Source organism: Simochromis diagramma, unplaced genomic scaffold (genome assembly GCF_900408965.1).
Source record: "Simochromis diagramma unplaced genomic scaffold, fSimDia1.1 OVJJ01000626.1, whole genome shotgun sequence".
Taxonomy (NCBI): domain Eukaryota; kingdom Metazoa; phylum Chordata; class Actinopteri; order Cichliformes; family Cichlidae; genus Simochromis; species Simochromis diagramma.
The window spans coordinates 106,629-130,487 of NW_024387430.1; the positions used below are offsets into that span (position 1 = coordinate 106,629).

The 23,859-nt window shown below is 42.1% G+C and overlaps 1 pseudogene; it reads left to right on the plus strand.

Moving 5' to 3' along the window:
• The first annotated feature begins 593 nt into the window (after window positions 1-593).
• LOC120722412 lies at window positions 594-23,413 on the plus strand (annotated as a pseudogene).
• The last annotated feature ends 446 nt before the right edge of the window (window positions 23,414-23,859 follow it).

Consider the following 23,859-nt stretch of genomic DNA (forward strand, 5'->3'; position numbering starts at 1 on the left):
GTGAAATCCTTTCACTACATGTAATTGGGCCAGATCTAAATTGAGCAGTTCTAAAGGGTCATTATGATTGTTCGCAGCAGGGTGCTCACTGCTTTGTGAAAGCGTATTTTCAGAATTACCAGTGTTATTTGGGTTTAACATGGCTAAAGCCATGTTTAGTGCTAAAAAGGGGTCATTATTTTGCTCATTATTTTGGTCACTTATATCCTGTCCCTCATTCTCCATTACTCAAACAGAAATGTAAAACAAGAATGTTTAAAAAAAACAAACAAGCTTATTTATTCTTATTTGAGCATTGACATTAATTATGCACACCCCACTTTTCAGTTATTTATTTGTAAAAAATGTTTGGAATCATGTATGATTTTCGTTCCACTTCTCACTTGTACACCAGTTTGTATTGGTCTTTCACGTGGAATTCCAATAAAATTGATTCATGTTTGTGGCTGTAATGTGACAAAATGTGGAAAAGTTCAAGGGGGCCGAATACTTTTGCAAGCCACTGTATCTATAAAATTAAACTTTAAATTAAACTTTTGAAGCACATTACACGGTTGTCCGTTATTGTTCTTTTTGTTTGCATGTTTGTGTGGAACATAAAGTTCTTGTAATGCTCATGTTTACTCTTGACTGAAAAGGCAGTCAGAATCAACTCTGGGCTACACTGCCTTACAGAATGAAAGGAAATGAGGTATTACACACGTTTACAAGAAATCTCATGATCCTGAGCGAAAATGAAAGTGTTCTAACGGCATAAAAGAGGTGTTCAGAATCCCCGGTGCACTACACTATATGAAGAATTCAAAGGACGTGAGTTATATACAGCAATAGTACAACAGTTTTACTGCCAGTAGTGCAGAAACAGAATAAGTTTGACCGACAAATCTCTTCTGTCTCGGTAAGTTGTTTAATGCTTTTATTTATTTATTTATTGTTCATAGCAATGTTTCTGTTATGTGAATGATAAGGAAGACCAGATGCTAACTAGTGAATTCACCAAGCTGCTTTTTTCACTGGTGATTATCAATGCAGCAGTCTAGTCTGCAATAAGCAAAAGATTCCTTATCAGAATCAGAATCAGAATCAGAATGGGGTTTATTGCCAGATGTTGAGGTTTACAACATTAGGAAATTGCTGCGGTGCTTCAGTGCAAACAATAAGAATTAAAGTGCTATGTAGAAAGAAAGATATGTGCATGAGATATACATGAGATATATACATGAGAATAAGACTTATGAGTGCTACGTAGAAAGATATATACATGAGTGCAGGTGGTGATCGGTGCCAAACATGAAATGATGCAGTGACACAGCGTAGGGTCATGTGTTAGTGGCGGGGACAGTCATGTGGTTATTGTTCATGTGTCCAACAGCAGAGGGGAAGAAACTGTTCTTATGGCGAGAGGTTCTGGTGCGAATGGACCGGAGCCTCCTGCCTGAGGGGAGCAGGTCAAACAGACTGTGTCCAGGGTGAGAAGGGTCAGCTGAGATCCGAGCTGCACGCCGCAGTGTCCTGGAGGTGTACAGGTCCTGCAGAGATGGGAGTCTGCAGCCAATCACCTTCTCAGCAGAGCGCACAACACGCTGCAGTCTCTGTTTGTCCCTGATAGTGGCTCCAGCGTACCACACAGTGATGGAGGAGGTGAGGATGGACTCGATGATTGCAGTGTAGAATTGCATCATCGTCCGTGTTGGCAGGTTGAATTTCTTCAGCTGCCTCAGGAAGTACATCCTCTGCTGGGCTTTCTTGATGACGGAGGTGATGGTGGGCTCCCACTTCAGGTCCTGGGTGATGGTGGTACCCAGGAAGCGGAATGAGTCTACAGAGGTGATGGGGGTGTCAGTCAGGATGATGGGGGGAGTGGGGCTGTGTGCTTCCTGAAGTCCACAATAATCTCCACTGTCTTCTGGGCATTCAGCACCAGGTTGTTGTGGCTGCACCAGGACACCAGACGTTCAACCTCCCTCCTATAGGCAGACTCATCCCCGTCCGAGATGAGCCCAATAACGGTGGTGTCATCTGCGAACTTGATTAGCTTGACAGACTGGTGGGTGGAGGTGCAGCAGTTGGTGTACAGGGAGAAGAGCAGAGGAGAAAGAACACAGCCCTGAGGGGAGCCGGTGCTGATGGTCCGGGAGTCCGAGACATTCTTTCCCAGCCTCACATGCTGCTTCCTGTCCGTCAGGAAGTCGGTGATCCACCGGCAGATGGGATCAGGCACATTCATCTGGGAAAGCTTGCCTCGGAGATGGTCTGGAAGGATGGTGTTGAAGGCAGAGCTGAAGTCCACAAACAGGATCCTGGCGTAGGTTCCTGGGGAGTCCAGATGCTGCAGGATGAAGTGTAGGGCCATGTTGATGGCGTCGTCTACAGACCTGTTGGCTCTATATGCAAACTGCAGGGGGTCCAGGAGGGGGGCCGTGAGGGTCTTGAGATGGGAGAGAACTAGGCGCTCAAATGACTTCATGACCACAGATGTCAGAGCCACGGGTCTGTAGTCATTTAGTCCAGTGATCCTAGGTTTCTTGGGGATAGGGATTATGGTAGAGGACTTGAAGCAGGCAGGCACATGACATGCCTGCAGTGAGGAGTTGAAAATGCCAGAAAACACTGGGGCCAGCTCGTTTGCACAGTGTCTGAGGGTGGCAGGAGACACACCGTCTGGGCCGGGAGCTTTCCGAGCATTCAGACTCCTAAACTGCTTCCTCACATCTGCTTCATAAATATGAAGAGTTGTGGTCGGAGGAGGTGGTGTGAAATCCTCTTTTGTGTGGGGTGAGGAGGCGGGTGTTGCAGGTGAACAGTTTGAAGGTGGTGATGGTTCTATGGAGGGGGGAGAGGTGGGGGAATGAGTGTCCAAAGTGCCTCTATTGTTGGGGTCGTTGGAGGTGTGAAGGCTGCCTGATGGCTCGTCAAAACGGCAGTAGAAGTCGTTTAGGGTGTTGGCTAAGAGCAAGTCGTCAGTGGAGTGGGGGGTTTTAGGCTTGTAGTTGGTGATATTCCTAAAACCTTTCCACACAGAGGCCGAGTCATTCTCTGAGATCTGCTGCTGCATCTTCTCAGAGTGCTGGTGTTTAGCAATGTCCACTTCTTTAGTGAACCTGTACTTGGCCTCTCTGTAGCAGTCCCTGTCTCCGCTTCTGAACGCCTTTCTCTTTTCCAGCCACAGCTTTTTGAGTTTAGGAGTAAACCAGGGTTTGTCATTGTTATAACTCACCCTGGTGCGTGATGGCACAATGCTGTCCTCACAGAAGTGGATATAGGAGGTGACAGTGTCCGTAAACTCGTCCAAGCTGTTAGAAGCAGCCTTCATTGTGTCCCAGTCTGTGGTCTCCAAACACGTGCGAAGCTCCTCCACAGCCTCGTTGCTCCACAGTTTTTTAGTCCTCACGACAGGTTTGGAGAGCTTCAGCCTCTGTCTGTACGCGGGGATCAGGTGGATCATGACGTGATCAGAAAGTCCAAGTGAAGCGCGGGGCACCGCACGATAGGCCCCGCTGATCGTGCTGTAGCAGTGGTCCAATGTCCTCTCCTCTCTGGTCGGGCATTTAATATACTGCTTGTATTTCGGAAGCTCATGGCTCAGATTGGCTTTGTTAAAGTCCCCAAGAGCAATGATGAGAGAGTCCGGGTATGTCCGCTCCATGTGGAGAATCTGCTCTGCGAGTGCGCACTGAGCTGCCTGCGCATCCGCGTCTGGCGGGATGTAAACAGCGGCCAGGATGAATGAAGCAAACTCCCGCGGAGAATAAAACGGTTTGCAGTGAATAAAAAGATATTCCAGAGAGGGAGAGCAGTGCTGAGCAATCACTGTTACATCTGTGCACCAGCCACTATTGATGTAGAAGCAGACACCTCCACCTTTGGTTTTACCGGAGAGAGCGGCCTGCCGGTCCGCGCGCAGCAGATGAAAGCCCTCCAGCTTGAGCGCGCAGTCCGGGATGTCCTCACTGAGCCACGACTCCGTAAAACATAAGACACAGGAGGAGGCAAAGTCTCTGTTCATGCTTCTCATCAGGGCCAGTTCGTCTATCTTATTCCCGAGTGAGCGTACATTGGAAAGGAAGATCCCAGGAAGAGCCGTTCTCAGTCCGCGTCTCCTCAAACGCACGAGTACGCCGGCTCGCTTACCTCTCTTTCGACGTCTCACTTTCCTGATCAGAGTCTGCAGTAAATCTGCCGCAGATGCGACAAATATTGGAAATAAATCCACAGGCGTTGTAGTCCTGCAGTTAAGGAGCTCTTCTCTGGTGTAAGAGTATCCAGAGGAGTGCCCAGACACAGAAGAAATGCACAAAAATAAAACAAAAGTGACGCACTGAAGCACCAGGGCATCCATACGCGGCGCCATCTTGGTTTATGCAAGGTGTTCATTCTTTGTGGCCTGTAATTTTTGGTTTATGGCTGAGCCATAAATCTTTCAATGATAAAAACAATCTAACAATATGTATCAGCACACATTAGTCTAACACACTGTGCTGATTAAATTGCAGTATGTACATTTTTGGGTTGCTGTAGAACGATAAGTCACAAGTCAGATATAGTGGGCCAGATATTATGATGATGGTTATAACTGAACACTGGGAGAAAAAGAGTCGTGTGTGTGTGTGTGTGTGTGTGTGTGTGTGCAGTTGGGGTGTAAGAAAACTATTGAATTTGGAGAGGATGCATATACTTAATACAAGAATAATAGGATAAGGAGAAGAGAGTTTTACTTGAAAGAACTGTTTAACAAACACTTTAAAGAGCAAAGCTGAGCTGCAGGCCTACTTTAAATTAAAAGCGTATAAAATGATCAAGAAGTGTAAACCAAGCCTTAGAAATTTGTACAGTGATTTCTGTGTAACCTGTGTAACATACGCATGCTTTAATCCACACACAAATACCAAGTAAGTAAGTAAAATTTTATTTATATAGCACATTTCTAGATAAAAGATCACAAAGTGCTTCACAAGGTATAAAACAAAAACAGTCAAAAGTTAACAAAATGCAATTTTAAAAAGATGTGTTTTTAGCTGTTTTTTAAAAGTAATCACTGAGTCTGCAGATCTTAAGTTCTGAGGAAGAGAATTCCACAGTCTGGCAGCCACAGTAGCAAAAGCTCTATCACCCTTGGTTTTCAGTCTTGTATACTGAATAACAAGTAGGCCCTGATCACAAGACCTCAGGGACCTACTAGGGGCATAGGGCTGTAAAAGTTCAATGATGTACGCTGGTGCTTGTTCTTGAAGAGCCTTAAATGTCAGAACCAGAATCTTAAAGTGGTCTCTGAATTCAATGGGGAGCCAGTGCAGCTGTATAAGCAATGGTGTTACATGAGAGTATTTCGATGTTTTTGTCAGAAGCCTTGCTGCAGCATTTTGGACAATCTGCAGACACTCCAGGGAGTTTTTGTTTAGACATGTAAACAGTGAATTACAGTAGTCCAATCGTGATGAAATGAATGCATGAATAACAATCTCCAGTTCAGTATGAGATACTATAGGGCTCAATTTAGAAATGTTTCTTAAACTAGAAAAATTTGCATTTCCTGCGAAAATGCAGTGTGGATGCTTTAAAACTGAAGCTGTATGCAAAACCCAGCTGAAAAAGCTGAAAAGTTGCAGAAATTGTAAAAACTTTGCAGAAGTAAAGGAACTTTGCTAAAATGGAATAACTTAGCAGAACTGCAATATCTTAGAGGAAACATAATACTTGGCAGAAATACAATAGCATAGCAGAACTTAGCAGAAATATTGTAACTTACCAGAAACATGATAACTTCTCAAAAATACAAGAATTTAGGAGAAATAGTATAAGATAACAGAAAGAATATATTTAGCCAAAAATACTTAAGCATTACAGAAACACTATGATTTAGAAAAATAGTACAACAGAGCAGAAATACTGTGATTTACCAGAGACGCTGTGATGAACTATGAATATTGTAATTTTAAATCAATACTATGTTTTAGCACAAATACTTTAATTTGACAGAAATACTATGTTTCACACACACACGCACACACACACACACACACACACACACACACACACACACAGAGAAGCATGTTTTGGTAAATGGCCTGTATTTATATAGCGCTTTACTAGTCCCTAAGGACCCCAAAGCACTTTACACATCCAGTCATCCAACCATTCACACACACATTCACACACTGGTGATGGCAAGCTACATTGTAGCCACAGCCACCCTGGGGCGCACTGACAGAGGCAGTGTTTTCAGTCAGGCTGTTTTCAGTCAAGCAGCCTGGGAGCTGCTAAATTTGAATCCACAGAGGCTGTGTACTTTTCCCCGCCAAAACAGGTGCACACACGCAGCACAGAGACAGGATTTTTTTAGTCTATTTCTCATAGTGAGGATTCCCCTCAAACAAATGACCATAATTTCCTAACTGTATTGGCCAGAACAGTCATTCTTACACCGTTTTGTTCAGAAGAGATGGGGGAATCGTCAAGAGTTGACAATTTATCATTAAAATATGAATTTTTAGAGATATATGACATCGATGACTTGTTGGCTTAGAAGCCACGAAGGCCCCAATATGCAAATTTGAATGCCTCAGCCCACATATATGATTGGCTGGCTGGGAAGCCGTGCAGGCCCTGATATGTAAATTTGAATGCCTCAGTCCTCACAGAGGATTGGCTGCCTGGGGACCTGGCAGAAATATATAGAAATACTATGATTAAGCATAAATACTACATTTAGCAGAACTACTATATTAAGCACAAATCCTATAATAAGCAGAAGTACTATATTAAGCACAAATCCTATAAAAAGCATAAATACTATATTAAGCAATATAAATATCCTATAAAAATCCTATAAAAAGCAAAAATAATCTACTATGATTTGGTAGAAAAACTATAATTAATCAGAAATACTATATTTAGCACAAATCTTATAAAACAGCAGAAATGCCATGATTTAGCACAATAGTAATAACTTAAACAGAAAAATTGGAAAAGCAAAATGGACAGCTGAAAAAATGCTGAACATGCTAAGGGTCCCTCAAATATACTTGTTAAATGAAAAAAATCGGCAAAAAAATAAATATATATATATATATAACAGCCACACAATCACAAATATGGACATATATGGAAACACACATGCACAGGGAGACACACACAAGATCCAATTCAGTCTCTCTCTCTCTCTGTCACACACACACACTATGAATATTGTAATTTTAAATCAATACTATGTTTTAGCACAAATACTATAATTTGGCAGAAATACTATGTTTCTCTCTCTCTCTCTCTCTCTCTCTCTCACACACACACACACACACACACACACACACACACACACACACAGAGAGAAGTAAGTTTCTAGCTCAGTCAAGCAGCCTGGGAGCTGCTGAATTTGAATCCACCAATCAGAGAGCCTGTGCACTTTTTCCCGCCAAAACAGGTTCACGCAGCACAGAGAGACACAGGATTTTTGCAGTCTATTTCTCATAATGACGACTCCCCTCAAACAAATGACCATAATTTCCTAACCGAAGGGGCTAGATTGGTCATTCTTACACCGTTTTGTTCAGAAGAGATGGGGGAATCTTAAAGTGTTGACAATTTATCATTAAAATATGAATTATTAAAGATATTTGACTTCTAATGCACCATAACTGAGTAGAGCAAAGCAAAAACTGCCTTGACTTGCCCTCAAACAACGCTTTCTAACTCTAAATCTGTTTGGAGTATCGATATCATTCTTTCACCGTAAGAGACAGCAGGCTTTGGTGAACAATCATGAAAATTTTCAGGTCTCTGTGGAAATCCATTAAAACGATATGATGAGAGAAAAAAGTGGTTCATTTCCAGAGTTTGAAATCTGAAGAAATCTGAGCGAAGGACGAATTTCCTACCCTCAAACAAGTCTAACTCATCTCAGAACGGTAATAGGTGAGAAAATAATTCTCGAATTGTGAGCGTCAGGAGTGTCTGAAGATATACTGGGACAAGCCTCATGTCTTAACTTCGCTTCGTTAAGGAGATATGACGATTCGAATATGCCTCTCATTACAGAAATCAAGCGGTGATTTTGAACAAGCTCTCTATTGACTTTCTATGGAGAGTTTTGCGACTTTGGTTGGTCTGAGGAGATTTGCCAAAATTCTATAAATCCCACAACAATGATAGTGACATTTTCAGAAAGCCAGCAAAAATACCTACGTTTGATGTATAATTTGTGGAAGTTGAGTGAAAATTGAGCAAGTAGCAAGAAGTTGTTCGGACATGAAGAGAAGACTGCAAAACCTTCAGTGGCACACTGGAAGCCAAGTGCATAGCAACCATAACAACGCATGTATTTTGTGAAAAATCACAATTTTGCAACTCAAAACTTTAAGAGGCATAAAAGTAAAACGGTAAAAGATTTGAAAAAGCTGAATCATACCTGAATAGCCCAATAATTCGAGAACATTTTAAAATTTGAATGGTTGTTCTACGTGAAAATATGAGGAAGTAGTTAAGTTTCAAAAACAAGCAAATTTTAGCAGAATTGCAGAAGTTTCCCATTCATTTCAATCGGACAAATTAAGCTTAATATTTTAAAAAGTATAATAGTGAAAAATACCAAAAGACATAGCACACATTAGCAGAAATAGCAGAATAGTTTAAAATTTGAACGGTGAAAATCGGCTGAAAATTGTGGAAGTAGTTAAGTGCCAAAAAGTGTACGGAAGTCCCAAGAGGAACTCAATAGTGTGGATGCTTTAAGCATCCACACAATGATAGAAACAGGACCGAACCAGAGATTTGACATGGACATCCAGGGTAAGAGCAGAATCAAAGGTTACCCCTAGGTTCCTGATAGACGATTTCACAAATGTTGAAAGAGGACCAAGAGCATTCATTATGTTAGGTACATGTCTGTCTGGAGCACATACAAGGACTTCAGTCTTTTCTTCATTAAGTTGGAGGAAGTTGTCAGCCATCCAACCTTTGATGGTTTCTAAGCACACATTTAGAATCTGCAGCTTAGAAACATCTTCAGGTTTAAAAGATATATATAACTGGATGTCATCTGCGTAGCAGTGGTAGCAAATGTCCTCAAAGGGGCTCAAAATATGCTGGAGAGGAAGTAGATATATTAAAAACAATAAGGGCCCCAGCACAGAACCTTGTGGCACACCATAGGACAGGGACGTGGAAGATGACCTGTACTTAGAGACCGCCACAGAAAAGTATCGTTCATAGAGATACGAGGAGAACCACTCTAAGGCAGACCCAGATACACCAACCCAGTATTTCAGCCTTTCAAGCTAAATATAATGGTCAACGGTGTCAAAGGCTGACGTGAGGTCCAACATTAGGAGTACAGAACATTTTCCTGCATTGTTTTGCATCAGGATGTCACTGGAAACTCTAAGATGGGCTGTTTCAGTAGAATGAGCTCTACAAAACCCAGACGGAAATCTGTCAAAGATATTATGTTTGTCTAAAACTGCTGTAAGCTGCTTAGCCACAACCTTTTCTAATATCTTAGCAATTAACGGTATTTTTGAGATTGGTCTGTAATTGCTAGTGAGAGATGGGTCCAGCGTAGGCTTTTTTAACAGGGGGTGTATAGCAGCAGTTTTAAAATAAGCAGGGACTTTACCAGACCCCAGTGAGGTGTTAACTATGGTGAGCACACAGGGACCAATAGAATGGAAGACATTTTTGAATAACAATGCGGGTAAAATGTCGAGTGAACAGGAGGATGCTTTTGTTGCATTAACTATTTTTACCAGCTCTGGTAGTGAGACGGGTAAAAAGCTTTCTAAAATGACAGGCCGAGCTGGCGTAGGAACTGACAATGCAGATGCTGATGGGGACAATTTTTTCCTTACATTACTAATTTTTTCTAGAAAAAAAGAAAGAAAATTTTCACAGTCTTCATTAGAAGAATTAGTGGCAGCAGGTGGAGCAGGAGTAATAATATCAGTAATAGTGTCAAATAATATCTTAGGATTACCTCTGCTCTTTGCAACCAGATGAGAAAAATAAGCAGCCCTCGCATCTCTAATTGCATTGTTAAAAGAGGCTAAAATATCCTTTAAGTAAAGGAGATTAACGTTTAAATGAGATTTCCTCCATAAGCGCTCAGCTTTACGACAATCATGTTTTATGGAGCGGATGTTGTCATTTAGCCAAGGTAAGGACTTGGAAACAGAAACGGGTCTCATTTTAACCGGACAGATTTCATCTAAAATCAAAAAACAATGGTTATTAAATAGATCTGTTAAGAAATCAACGCCGTTTTGCGGGGATAGTGTTAAATTAAAAGCATCCGAGAAATTCTCCGCTGTGGAGGAATTTATGATGCGCGAGATAATTGTCCGGTGAACAGGAGACAAAGGCTCATGAAAAGACATGTTAAAAAGAATACAGTGATGATCAGAGATAAAAAATGTCCTCAGAACAAACAGAATCAATATTCAAACCCAAAGTAAAAACAAGGTCCAGTGTGTGTCCTTTGTTATGTGTGGGGCTGGACACATGCTGGGTAAAATGAAAAGAATCCATAATGTTGATAAAACCTCTGGCAAAGAGGTCGGAGTCATCATCAACATGTATGTTAAAATCCCCAACTAAAAGCAGTCTGGACAACCTCATAGTAGAGGACAGGAAGTCGCTAAACTCCGATAACAAGCTATTTGGGCCGGGTGGACGATACACCACAGCACAATAAAAAGGATCCTTACTTCCGATTTTAATAAGCTGTAATTTAAAGGAAAGAAAGTGTCCAACTTTCACTGAACGGCAGTTGAAACGGCCCTGAAATGCCACCGCGAGACCTCCTCCACGACCAGATCCCTGAGGCTGGCTGATGACGGAATAGCCGTTCGGGCACATTTCAATGAGAGACGAATAATCCAAGTCCCGCTGCCAGGTCTCGGTCAGAAATAAGAAGTCCAGTTTTTTAGAAGATATAAAATCGTTAAGCACGAACGATTTATTAGTCAATGATCGGGCATTAAAAAGCGCCATGTTCAGCGGGGTGGAAGCATCATTTTTGGCAGAGGCTCGAGTTAAAGGACGTAAATACTCGGGGTTTGAGCCTTCACGCTCGTAGATTCCACTCACCGAGGGGATGAAAAGCCAGTCAGCAGGAGAGTCTGGATGAACCCTTCTGAGGCAGCACGGTCTCGGAGAGCCGGGCCCTGCATATCCGAGCAGTGACGTGGAACACAAATTCCTCTCCATGGAGCTGTTCTGAGCATAGGTAACAAAGCACGCTCGACATCGCTTTCCAGTCAGCCCCCGCCGCCAGAAAAGCCTAAGCTTCACCTGGATACCTTCTCTTCTTCCTCTCCTTCTCCGTGGTCTGCGGGGAACGCTGAGGACGCTGGCCGAGGATCCAGCCACTGGCGGAGGATGGAAAGTGCCAAAGGAGGAGGAAGATGAGACATCTTGAGCCATCATTGAAGATTGGATGGATAACAGTGTCAAACGATCATAAACCAAGGCAGCCAGTACATCATTGATACAAATAGAAAACAGCAGAGCAGAGAAAAACAGCACGACGAAAGAGCGTGACAAACTGCACCCGGCAGCGGCAAAGCCAAACACAGGCGCCATCATACCAAGCAATCTGACCACACATAAAAGCATTTTACAATTGTGTACATCCAAACCTGAATAAATACTGATCATTTATGCACAATTTATCAAGTTCAGCTTCACGAATATGACCATTTTGACTTTAAAAAACTTTTCTGTATGTACAAATGTCTAAAACTACACATAACATGTCTCTCGCTCACCCACAAAAGCTTAAATATGCCTGATACTCACAGATCACGTGGCATGCTCACGAGAGGTCTTGAGGCACATTTCAGGCTGCCAGCAAGTCTCAGCATGAAAAAAATGTGTACAAGTCACTGCCTGTGAATCATGTTGTATGTCCAATAATAGAACACCACTTAGGCTGTTAAACACACGCTTTTAAATTCATACTGTATTAAAGGGCCAAAATATTTAAAAACCACAATTCAAAAATCTTATTAACACAAAACAATTGTTTTGTGAACCACATGTTTTAGGGCACAGGGCTAAAAAGGAGTATAAAAATCATACTCAGGTTTTACTCATTTGCTTTGTATTGCTTATGTTATTGAAAGTACTCAAATTGTTTGTGAGATCAAGGGGAAAACAGAGATATTGTTCTCTATAGATGTGTTTGCAATAATGTATTTTTTTCTCTTTTTATCATCATTTGTTAAAAAGGAAAACAGTGATGAAGGTTTAGTACATGACCTCCATCGGCACCTGCTGGGGGTGACTGTCAGCAGATTGTTGCAGGAGGTAAAAGTCAGCTTTATGCTTTTTACTGCTAAAGCAGAAAGACACAATATGATTTGAGGTCTGTAAATGAAACTGTAACCCTGGTAAGATTTACAGCAATCAGAAGTACAGGGTTCTTTGAATGCATCGTAGTACTTGTTTGATAGTTTAATTTCCGGGCTTGCCATGAAGGCACCATCTGCAGCTCCGTGCGCGTGAAGGTGTGGTGTAGAGGAAAAAGGATGGCAAGGAAAAACTCCATGCTGCCGCGGAGCACGGTTTTTTCCAGTTGAAAGAGAGAAAAGAGGTTCAATTAACATTTGTGAGAGAGCTGTCGTTAGCGGTGAACCACAGACGGGTACCTACCTGAAAGGAGTCGGAGTATTTCTTCGAACTTTTTGAACTATTCTGGTGAGTTAGCCTAGCTCACTTAGCACCGCTATTGCAGTTCAATGCACTGAAAAAAATAACTAACCAGTCAGAATAGTAGTAAATGTGTTTAATGATGTTTAAGATGTGTTTTCATAGTATTGCAATGTTGTGACAGTTTTGTTTATTATGAGTGTCTAATGTTTTTACTTTCTTGGGCCTGCTAGTTCAGCCGCGGCCAGCTAAGTGGTTATGCGCAGTTCACGTGCAATAGCTGTGCTGTTACTGTAACTGCGGGTGATGCACAGTAATACCGGTGTATTTACTTTTAATGTGTCACAAGATGCAAATTAATTTTAATATTTCAAAAGAACCAAGGACATTAGGAACAAGGACATTTAAGGAATGTGGACATCTAACATTCTGCGTATTTGTGTGCAGACTGGGTTTTTTTTGAGGTACAGTTCCATGGGTGCCAAGTGAGGAGCTGGTATCGTGGGTCTAAGACACTGTTGCTGCTGTGGAGGCCTTCTCTGTGTAAGGACGCCGACACGTTGATGCCTGCCGTACCAGGAGGGCGGTAGGGAAAAAAACAAAAGGAAGCCCACCTGAGAGATACCATATCATTTTCTTTGCTACTTTTTCTCCGCCTGAGATTCAGGTCGTTTTCAGTTCTTAACCCAGGACAGTGGGTAACTGAATAAACTGACACCATAAGGAACTGGACACTCACATGCTATTTTCTTTTCTTTTTCCTTTTCTTTGGGGTGTTGAAATATTGTGTTTCTTGTCTTACATCTATTTTGATTGTTTCAATTATTTTTGTGATGCATTTGAGATGGTTACTGCATTTGAAGGTATCCCTACATTGAGGATGAGCAAAGGGAACTGATCCAAAGAAGATATATATATAAAGCAAACTTTGTTTCACCAACCTGTGGTCGTGCGTGTTATGTGGGTTGGAAGTCTCATTGCTCTTACAGAGTTGCTACCGCCAATCTCCTTCCCAAACCTAGATTCGGATATTGTAGACATTGCACTTGGGCGAGCAGTATAGATCATCTCTTTATAGATAGAGGGACACACGTCCAGGTTACAAAACCAAATAATAATATTATTAATATTACTATTATTATCTTCACCTTTTCTTGTTGTCATGTGAAGACAATGTTGAATGCCAGCAGTGAGTTAGTGTCTCTGCATTTGGACACTCATACGGGTGAATGTGAGAACTACACAGTGACCACATCCAGAGAGGAAGAAACTGAGCAAGAGTCAACAGACATGAAGAGCTCGGAGCCCAACAAACTCAAACCAGGGGAAGAAAAAGCCAGCCAGGCCCCTGAAGACATGAAGGATGAAAGCAAAGGTCACACACACACACACACACACACACACACACACACACACACACACACACACAGTAAATGTTAACACCAATTACAAAACCAGATGGCATACTGGTTAAGTTGTAAATAACAACACAAATGCAATAACTTTTAAATCTCACATCCTCAGTGACAGATCTGGAGAGCTTATTGGAAGAACTGGGCTTGAAGCAGTATTACAGGGGGAAGCTATCACTAAAAAGAATACTTGAGATCGACATGAGGACCATCACTGATATACCTGTCAACTGTAAATCAGACCTTCCATGGTATTTTCTAAAAAAAGTAATGATGTTTAATGTCACTGCTAGGAATGTGAAATGTACCTCAGTGCCTGAATCAAACAGTGATGATGAAACAGGGAGTGCATACTTAGATCTTGATAATATGATCAACCATTCAAACACAGAGGACATGGTGAACCCCCTCGACATAATCACTGCTCTCTTTCTGTGTTCTGATGGTTTTCTACAGCAGGAAATGGCACTAAAAATGTCCATGTGTCAGTTCTCTGTTCCTCTGCTGCTTCCTAATTGTGACACAGGACAGTGCACACTCATGCTGTGGGCCATGAGAGACATTGTTAAAAAGTACAGACCTCAGTCTCTTTCACAGTCAAAGGGCTTCATTGAAGAAAGGATTGTTCTCTCTGAATTTCCAATGGTCTCTTTTGTCAGACTGGGTGAGTGCTCCTTGTCCAAGTCAGAGATTCTCAATAAGCTTCTGAGCAATTCTCAGCAGTACCACGACACCTTTGTTCACCACAACATGGAGTGTGGTGACAGTCCAAGAAGAATTTCCAACGGGCTGACTGAAATTACTTGGTATCTTCCTGGTGGAAACACAAACATTGATATTTTCGGTCAGCCAGTGGCTGTAGCTAACCTTCGTGGGGACATTGCTTCATTTGAAACACAATACTCCTTTTTGTGTCAGACATCTGCAGCAGTTTTTGTTTTCTTTGACCATTTGGATTCTGAGTCTGTGTTCAATCTGCTTAAAAGCCAACACCACAAAGGACAGATCTTCTTGGTCGGTAACTATGAGAGCAAGCGCTTCAATTTAGAAGCTGTGAAAAAACCAGCAAACAGTTTGGGCTTCACTAAAGGCAATGTCATGATTAAGACAAAGCAGAAAAATGATGCAGACTTTGTAAAAGATTTGAGGAAAACAGTCAGTAATGTGGTTGAGAAATCAGAGCTGAAGATGAAAATAGAGAAGATGGTGGATGTTGCTCATGAACTGGGAATACTGGTTGATGAAGATTCTCCAGAGTGCTGGACAGCAAAGAGAAATGCAAAAACCATCACTGCAGAAATTCAGGATATCTATAAATATAAAGAAGATCAGCTTCCCAGACAAGGCCAAATATGGAAAACACTGACCTTGTTAGAGAAGGAAGAGTTTCGACTTCGAAATGTTGGGTCTAAAAATACAGAAGATTACAAAAGTGATCTTCAGAAACAGAAAAAAAGAACTGCGGCAAAAGCAGAACTCTTATGAGATGTCAACAGCTATGACAAACTTCATCACAGGGATATCAAGCCCAGGAACAGAGAGGCTTTATTTCCTAAAATGGATGAGAATGAACCTTGATAATGTGTCTCGTATAAAGCTGTCTGAACTCCAAGAGAAATATAAAGAAAAATGCAAGAACTCTGAGAACAAAGAGGAGATAGAAGAAATTGACAGACAGATTTCCATCAGCTCACTGGGGATTGAACACTTCTTCCGTGAAATGGATCAGATCTATGAAGCTTCACTGTCTCTTCCAAAAACACACAGATCACGTCAACAATTGCAGCATCTGCCCAAACTGTGTGCAGAGTTGTTGCTTGATGGATTTCCTCTTGAGCTTGTAGATGGCAATGCATCCAACATCCCTCTCAGGTGGGTGAGTGATGTTCTCTCTCAGCTCAGTGACCTGGTGTCTCCAAACAGAAAGATACGAGTAGTCACAGTTCTTGGAGTTCAGAGCACAGGAAAGTCCACTCTCCTTAACACCATGTTTGGAGTGCAGTTTGCAGTCAGCAGTGGTCGATGTACTCGAGGTGCCTTTATGTTGCTCATCAAAATCAATGAAGACATGAAAAACGTCCTAAACTGTGATTTCTTGGTGATCATTGACACTGAGGGCTTAAAGTCACTAGATCTTGCACAACTGGACAACAGCTATGAGCACGACAATGAACTTGTAACACTTGTTGTGGGGCTGAGTGATGTCACCATAGTCAACATTGCAATGGAGAATTCAACAGAAATGAAAAATATCCTAAAAATAGTTGTGCACGCTTTTCTCAGGATGAAGGAGGTGGGAAAAAAGCCTAAATGTCAGTTTGTTCACCAGAATGTGTCGGATGTTTCAGCCCATGAGAAGAACTTACGAGACAGGAAACTGCTCCTGGATCAGTTGAATGAGATGACTCAGGCAGCAGCCAAAATGGAAAAGAAAGAGGAGAACAAGAGCTTCACTGATGTGATGTACAAAGCCGCGTCATATAACGTGCGGAGGGCGGTGAAAGAGGCAAAGCAGCGCTACGGGAGGAAATTAGAGTCACAACTCCAACAGAGTGACTCTAGGAGCCTGTGGCGGGGACTAAGGACAATAACGGACTATAAAGCACCAACAACCGGTATGACGAACGCGGCCGTGACTCTGGCAGACGAGCTGAACACTTTCTATGCTCGCTTCGAGGCTGCAGTTAAGGACTCCAACAATGCTAGTGTTAGCGGCGCTAACGGCTGCAGACAGGAAGATACTGCCAGCACCGGAAACGTGCTCGTCATCTCCGAGCATGAAGTAAGGAGAGCCTTCAAAAGAGTGAACACCAGGAAAGCAGCAGGACCAGACGGCATCCCAGGTCGTATCCTCAGAGACTGCGCATACCAGCTAGCTCCTGTGTTCACTGAGATATTCAACATCTCTTTATCTCAGTCGGTGATCCCCACATGCTTCAAAGAGTCCATCATTGTTCCTGTCCCGAAGAAACCCCACCCTGCTTCTCTCAATGACTATCGCCCTGTAGCCCTCACCTCAGTAGTGATGAAGTGCTTTGAACGCCTGGTCAGAGACTTCATCATTTCTTCACTACCAGACACACTGGACCCACTACAGTTCGCTTACCGTCCAAATCGTTCCACAGACGATGCCATCTCTCATCTCCTCCACACATCACTCACTCACTTGGACACTAGAAGGGGGAATTATGTTAAAATGCTCTTCATAGACTACAGCTTTGCATTTAACACCATAATTCCCTCCACACTCACCACCAAGCTGGAGCATCTGGGACTCAGCTCATCTATGTGTCAGTGGATCTCCAACTTCCTAACTGGCAGACCACAGGCAGTAAGGATGGGCGGACATGTCTCAGCCTCCACCACTCTCAGCACTGGAGCCCCCCAGGGGTGTGTTCTGAGCCCCCTGCTGTACTCTTTGTACACATATGACTGTGTGGCCACTACCAGCTCCACCACCATCATCAAGTTTGCTGACGACACCGTCGTGGTGGGCCTGATCTCTGATAACAACGAGACTGCCTACCTGAAGGAGATTAGGAATCTGGAGAACTGGTGCCAGAGGAACAACCTCCTTCTAAACGTCAGTAAGACAAAGGAACTGATAGTGGACTTCAGCACTAAGCAGGAGAGGAACTACCAGACCCCTGTCATCAACGAGTGCCCAGTGGAGAGAGTGGACAGCTTCAAATACCTCGGAGTTCACATCCCGCAGGACCTGTCATGGTCCTGTCACATCAACACCGTGGTGAAAAAGGCCCGTCAGCGTCTCTACCACCTCAGACGCTTGAGAGACTTCCAACTGCCCTCCAAGGTGCTCAGGAACTTTTACTCGTGCACCATAGAGAGCATCCTGACGGGAAACATCTTAACCTGGTTCGGGAACAGCACCATGCAGGACAGACGAGCTCTACAGAGGGTTGTGCGATCAGCTGAGCGCACCATCCGCTCCGAGCTCCCTGACCTGAACTCAATCTACAGCAGGCGGTGCTGGACCAAGGCCAGGAAGATCGTGAAGGACCTCAGCCATCCCAACAGACTGTTCTCTCTGTTGAGGTCAGGAAAGCGATTCCGCTCCCTGAAGACCAACACAGAGAGACTGAGGAGGAGCTTCTTCCCGCAGGCGATACGGTCTCTCAATCACACCACCACACAGTACTGACCCACACATATAGTTCTTACACACACACTGGACTTTCTGGATATTGTTTTCACTTCATCACTTAATCACTTTAAGCATATTTGCACTGCACAAGACATAATGTGGATTGCACAACACTGGACATTATATTCTTAATTTCCAGTTAATACTTGTACAGCTGCTGTTATTGTGTATATATTTATTTATATTTCTTCATACATTCTCATATAGTTCTATATTGTGTATTTTGTTGTACAGTTATTTCATTTTCAACTTTAATTTATATATTTTATCTTATTCTTTCCCAGTTAAATTTACCCTTCATTCTAATTTGTGTTGTACAGTTATTTCATTTTCAACTTTAATTTATATATTTTATCTTATTCTTTCCCAGTTAAATTTACCCTTCATTCTAATTTGTGTTGTACAGTTATTTCATTTTTAACCTTAATTTATATTTTATTCCTCCCTAGTTAAATTTACCCTTTTTAATTTTTCATATTTATTTCCTATCTTATTCATAGCCTTTTCCTTTTTTTTTTCTTTAGGTCACGAGCAGTTGTCCAAGCATTTCACTACATATCATACTGTGTATGACTGTGTACGTGACAAATAAAATTTGAATTTGAATTTGAAAAGTCCATACTGAGCACTTTGTTTCACTGCATAGGCCGGAGGGATTGGGTAGATACAGGTGGGAGCGGACAGAGCGACTTGTCACTGACATATGCTCATCCTCAGTGATCAGTGACAACAGATTTCGTTGCAGTCATACAAACAATGAATGGCGCCCTTATAAGAAATACAAGAAAATTTATAAGGACTGGGATATTCAGCCAGATAAGAGTCTCGAAGCATCAGACTACTGGAAATATGTAATGAAAAAATACAATAGGGAGTTTGCTGAAGAATATGAAGCAGAATGTGCTAACATCCCATTATTTTGGTATCTAATCAATAAAGATCAGGCAGAAAAAAGTCTTGATGAGGCATACAAGTAACTACTCGTATTGCTCCTCATTTCCTTCTGCTGTACAGAAGATATCGCAGATGTGGTTTTTGTAATATTAATGAAAATGTCTCAATATCTTCTGAGCCAAAAGTAAAATACTCTCAGTACACAGAAAATTTACCAGTGTGGAACTCTTCCCCTGAGTTCAATTTAACTGAATTAATGAAAAATAATCTGATATCAAATATATGTTTTGTATGTGTTGTTTTTCTTCTCATTTTTTTTTTGGTAATTGATATATTCACATTTCTATTATGGAGAAGTCAGTTTTCGTCTTTTTTTCAATAACAAAGTTAAAAACAAAAAAAGAGACTCAGACTTTATAAATAATTTTTGTTTCTTTGAGGAGTCTTATGTTGAATCTTTACACTTACACAAATAGAAAAAAGTGGATCAAACTGTGTGTTATCTACAAAAAATAAAAAATAAATTGTATTCTGTAATTCAATCCACCATCCCTCAGAGCCCACTTCAGTCTCACCATCTTTTCACAGCATGGTTCCCTGTGTACGATAGGTTTATACACAGGGAGAAGGTAGACCAGGGGCCCGTTCTTCGTACCTCGCTAAGTAAGTTAGCTGGATTTGATTGTTGACGATTTCGCGTGATCTTGGATCGTTCGGTTCCCCGAAGCTCATCCGGGACTTGGTGTCATAGCAACAGAGCCGTAAGCGTAAACCTGCTCGGGAGCAGGTTTACTTTATGTAAACAGGATTAGATCGCGGCCACGCAGGTATGTCCGCTTCATTTATACGAAAGCAACAGCGATATTCCACCACTGTTTCACCATAAATAAATAACATCAATGTAACTAAAGATAATGCAGCACTTGATTCTTTTATTGATTTCACACAGATACATACAGCTCATTTCCTAAAAAAGGGAAATGTACTATTAATCATTCTATTACATGTATGTGATTATTACAGATGTAATTCATATTTCAGAGTAGTAATTGTAAATTACTTCGTGTAATCAAGATGAGAGACCACGGCTATAAAAGCAAAGGTGGATTTGGGAAATCTGTCGCAGTCATATCCTGTCCGTATACGCGAGCCACCCATTGCGGAAGGTGCAAGATTGATAAGGAGAGTTTTCAGAATTCAGCGTATATTGCGAGATAGACAGGATCCTTTAGCTCAGCGCGACAGTGTGCTCATAGAGAGATATCGATTTTCCCGTGAGGGTATTATTTACTTAACCAACTTGTTGATGAGGGGGTGCAGGACCACCACCTGTCTTTTTGTGCTCTGCCCTTTTCTTGGTTGCTGTTATGAACAAACAGATTATTTCAGGGTCTCTTTCCAAGAGACTAAAAGCAATATAAGTGATAAATATTACCATTCTGTAGAATATTCTTATATTTCACTTTTACTTGTTCCCATGTTCTAGTGGGTCCTGTTGTGGCTCTAATGTGAAAGGGGATATAATATAACACAATATAATATAATGTAATATAATATTGGATAATATAGTGTGATATGATAAATTTACCCTACCGCCTACTGGTGTTGGCCAGAGGGGCCGATGGCACGATATGGCAGCCTCGCTTCTGTCAGTCTGCCCCAGGGCAGCTGTGGCTACAACTGTAGCTGCCTCCACCAGTGTGTGAATGTGAGAGTGACAGAATAGTGGCATTGTCATGCGCTTTGGGTGCCTTGAAAAGCGCTATATAAATCCACTCCATTATTATTATTATTATTATTAAATTACTTACGATTTTAATTTGTCAGCAACTTTCTGCCAGCCCTCTCTCCTTGCTTTTGCAGCCTTTGCAGTGTTCCCTTGCGTTTTAATTAAACTCTGAAACTCCTGAAATCCCTCACTCAAGAGTTCTTGCTCTGCTGCCGAAAAATACCAAGCGCGCTCCTTCGACATTTTCGCCGACCAATCAGAGGGTTGCCGATCAATGTTTCTACTATCGATGCGTAGCCCCTTTTATGACACCCAGTGATCTCATATTACTTCATCCAGCTGTACTAATCGTCAACAGCAGGTGTGTTCGGAGAACCGGATTAGCGAGCTCACGGTTAGCGTGATGATTTAGTCTTGGATGCGTCATTTGATCTTGGATGTAGTAAGCGAGGTACGAAGAACGGGCCCCAGGTGGTGAATTGATCTTGATGAGCTATATGCCTTTTTTGTGTAAGCACACAGTATATTCAGTGCTTTAATGTCTCTGGTTGGGTGTGTTATCAAAATGAGACTTTCTATTGTGTTTTATAAATTGCAATGACATCAGATCAATAAATCTGGGGGAAAAAAATAACATGTGTTTTTCTTGACATCTCGTATGTTTCATCATCTGTTTTAAAAATTAGTTTCTTATTAAATAAGGCAAGGCAAGGCAAGGCAAGTTTATTTGTATAGCACAATTCAACAACAAGGTGATTCAAAGTGCTTTACAGAGACATTAGAAACAAGAACAAATAAAAAGCATGATTTAAAATTGATTAAAACAAGCAAATAAACTAACTAACTAATTAACAAACAAACAAACAAACAACAGTATATAAAATCAAAACAGATAAAATCAGAACAGTAGATAAAATCAGTAGTTAAATGTAAGTTTTGAAATTTAAGCTTAAAGTGTGGATTTGGTGCTTTATTCAAATGCAGCTGAGAACAGGTGAGTCTTCAACCTGGATTTAAATAAACTGAGTGTTTCAGCTGATCTGAGGCTTTCTGGGAGTTTGTTCCAGATATAAGGAGCACAAAAGCTGAATGCAGCTTCTCCGTGTCTGGTTCTGACTCTGGGGACTGATAAAAGACCGGATCCAGATGACCTGAGGGATCTGGATGGTTCATACTGGGTCAGGAGGTCATTGATGTATTTTGGTCCTAAACCATTCAGAGCTTTATAGGCTCTGAATGGTAAGGAAATAAATAAGGAAAATTAGGTGAAAATTCATCCTCCCTGTTCTCTAACAAAGGAAGTGGGGTAAATGGTGTCTTTCATGGGTTTGAGCTTTTCACAAAATTTTGGATATAGTCCATGTGACTGTCTCTGGAAGCAGCTTACATATTTTTAGTCTTAAAAAAAAAGAGAGTTTTTACGTTATATTATTATCTGTTATTATGTAGTATTTTTACGAGTCTGAATAATGCAACTTTTTAAAATAATCATATTTCATTATGTAACACCTGCTTAGTATAGTTAGGCTAGGCTTATAGACTAGATTTGAGAGGAGTAAAATTAATTTGAGAGAATTGAATGTTGAACAGCTGGCAGGTTTATTACAATGTTACAATGGTGCAATAAACCAATGTAAACAACAAAGAAAATTAACAGAGAAGATTAACTGAGAAAAGCGCTTTTTTGAAAATTAAAGCAAAAATAAAATGAAATAAAATGAGTAGTCTCTTCAGACCTGACTCCTGATGAAGCGGATATTGTGAGTTTAATAGTTCCTCCAAAAAACAATCCGTATGGAGTAATGGGTTTTGTTCTTGCTTATCTGAAATCCTGTGGTTTAAAGTAATTCAGTATGTAGATCTACTCCTGCATCCAGAACAGCTGGCCACAGTGCTTTTGGATTCGCCAAGAGTTTTCACAGGGTCTTGCTCACCATCCGTATCCAGAACCAACTTCAGGATCCAGGATCACAAAAAAATAGTCTGCATATACAGTACAGAGCAATGAACAAAATAGTTCTTAACAGTTGTTTCTAAATAAAATGTGATCTCATAAAGTTTTCAAAATCAAGGTCTAACATTGTTTCTGTTTCTATTAATTCAATTTGTATTTCTTTAGAGCATTCAAATATATTGTAGCGGGTCAGGGCTGTTCGGGGTTCTGTTTGTACAGTTATGTTTTGTTTATGTTGCCATAGTGACAGGTGACGCCCTCTCGCTGCGACGGTGTGTCCTTCCGGGGTCAGAGGGCGCCCTGTGTTGTTGTTGTTGTTGCCGCGCTGAGCAGTTAGCTAGCGGCAGTGTGCTCTTCTGCAAATGTTAATAAACGGCTGTGCTCCCTGGCTAGCTCACGGGAAGCAAGACCAAACGATACCTCCGTCTCCTCCTTGTCTGAGCTCGCCACATTGGTGTCAGAAGTGGGATGTGAAACTTCATGTGCACTGCTGTGACACCTGCACGGCACAGAAGTGCCCAACTCAACGCTCCACTGCCCCCCTTCAGGAGTACCTGGTGGGGGCCCCAATGGAAAGAGTGGGAGTGGACGTCCTAGGGCCTTTCCCCGTCACAGAGTGAGTGAACCGGTATGTGTTGGTGGCTATGGACTATTTCACGAAGTGGCCAGAGGCCTACGCGGTGCCGGACCAGAGCGCAACGACGACGGCCGAGAAGCTGGTGGAGGAGATGTTCACCCGTTTTGGGGTCCCGGCTGAGCTCCACAGTGACCAGGGGCGTAACTTCGAATCGAAGGTCTTCGGGGAGATCTGCCGGCGACTGGGGGTGGAGAAGACAAGAACCACACCTCTCCACCCGCAAAGCGATGGCTTGGTCGAGCGCTTCAACCACATGCTGGCCACCCAGCTCGCCATTCTCATCAGCCGCCACCAGCGGGATTGGGACCGGCATCTGCCCCTGGTCCTTTGGTCGTATCGGACTGCGGTGCAGGAGTCCAGCCAGTGCACACCTGCCGCTCTGATGTTTGGACGGGAGCTCCGGATGCCTGTGGATCTGGTGTTCGGGTC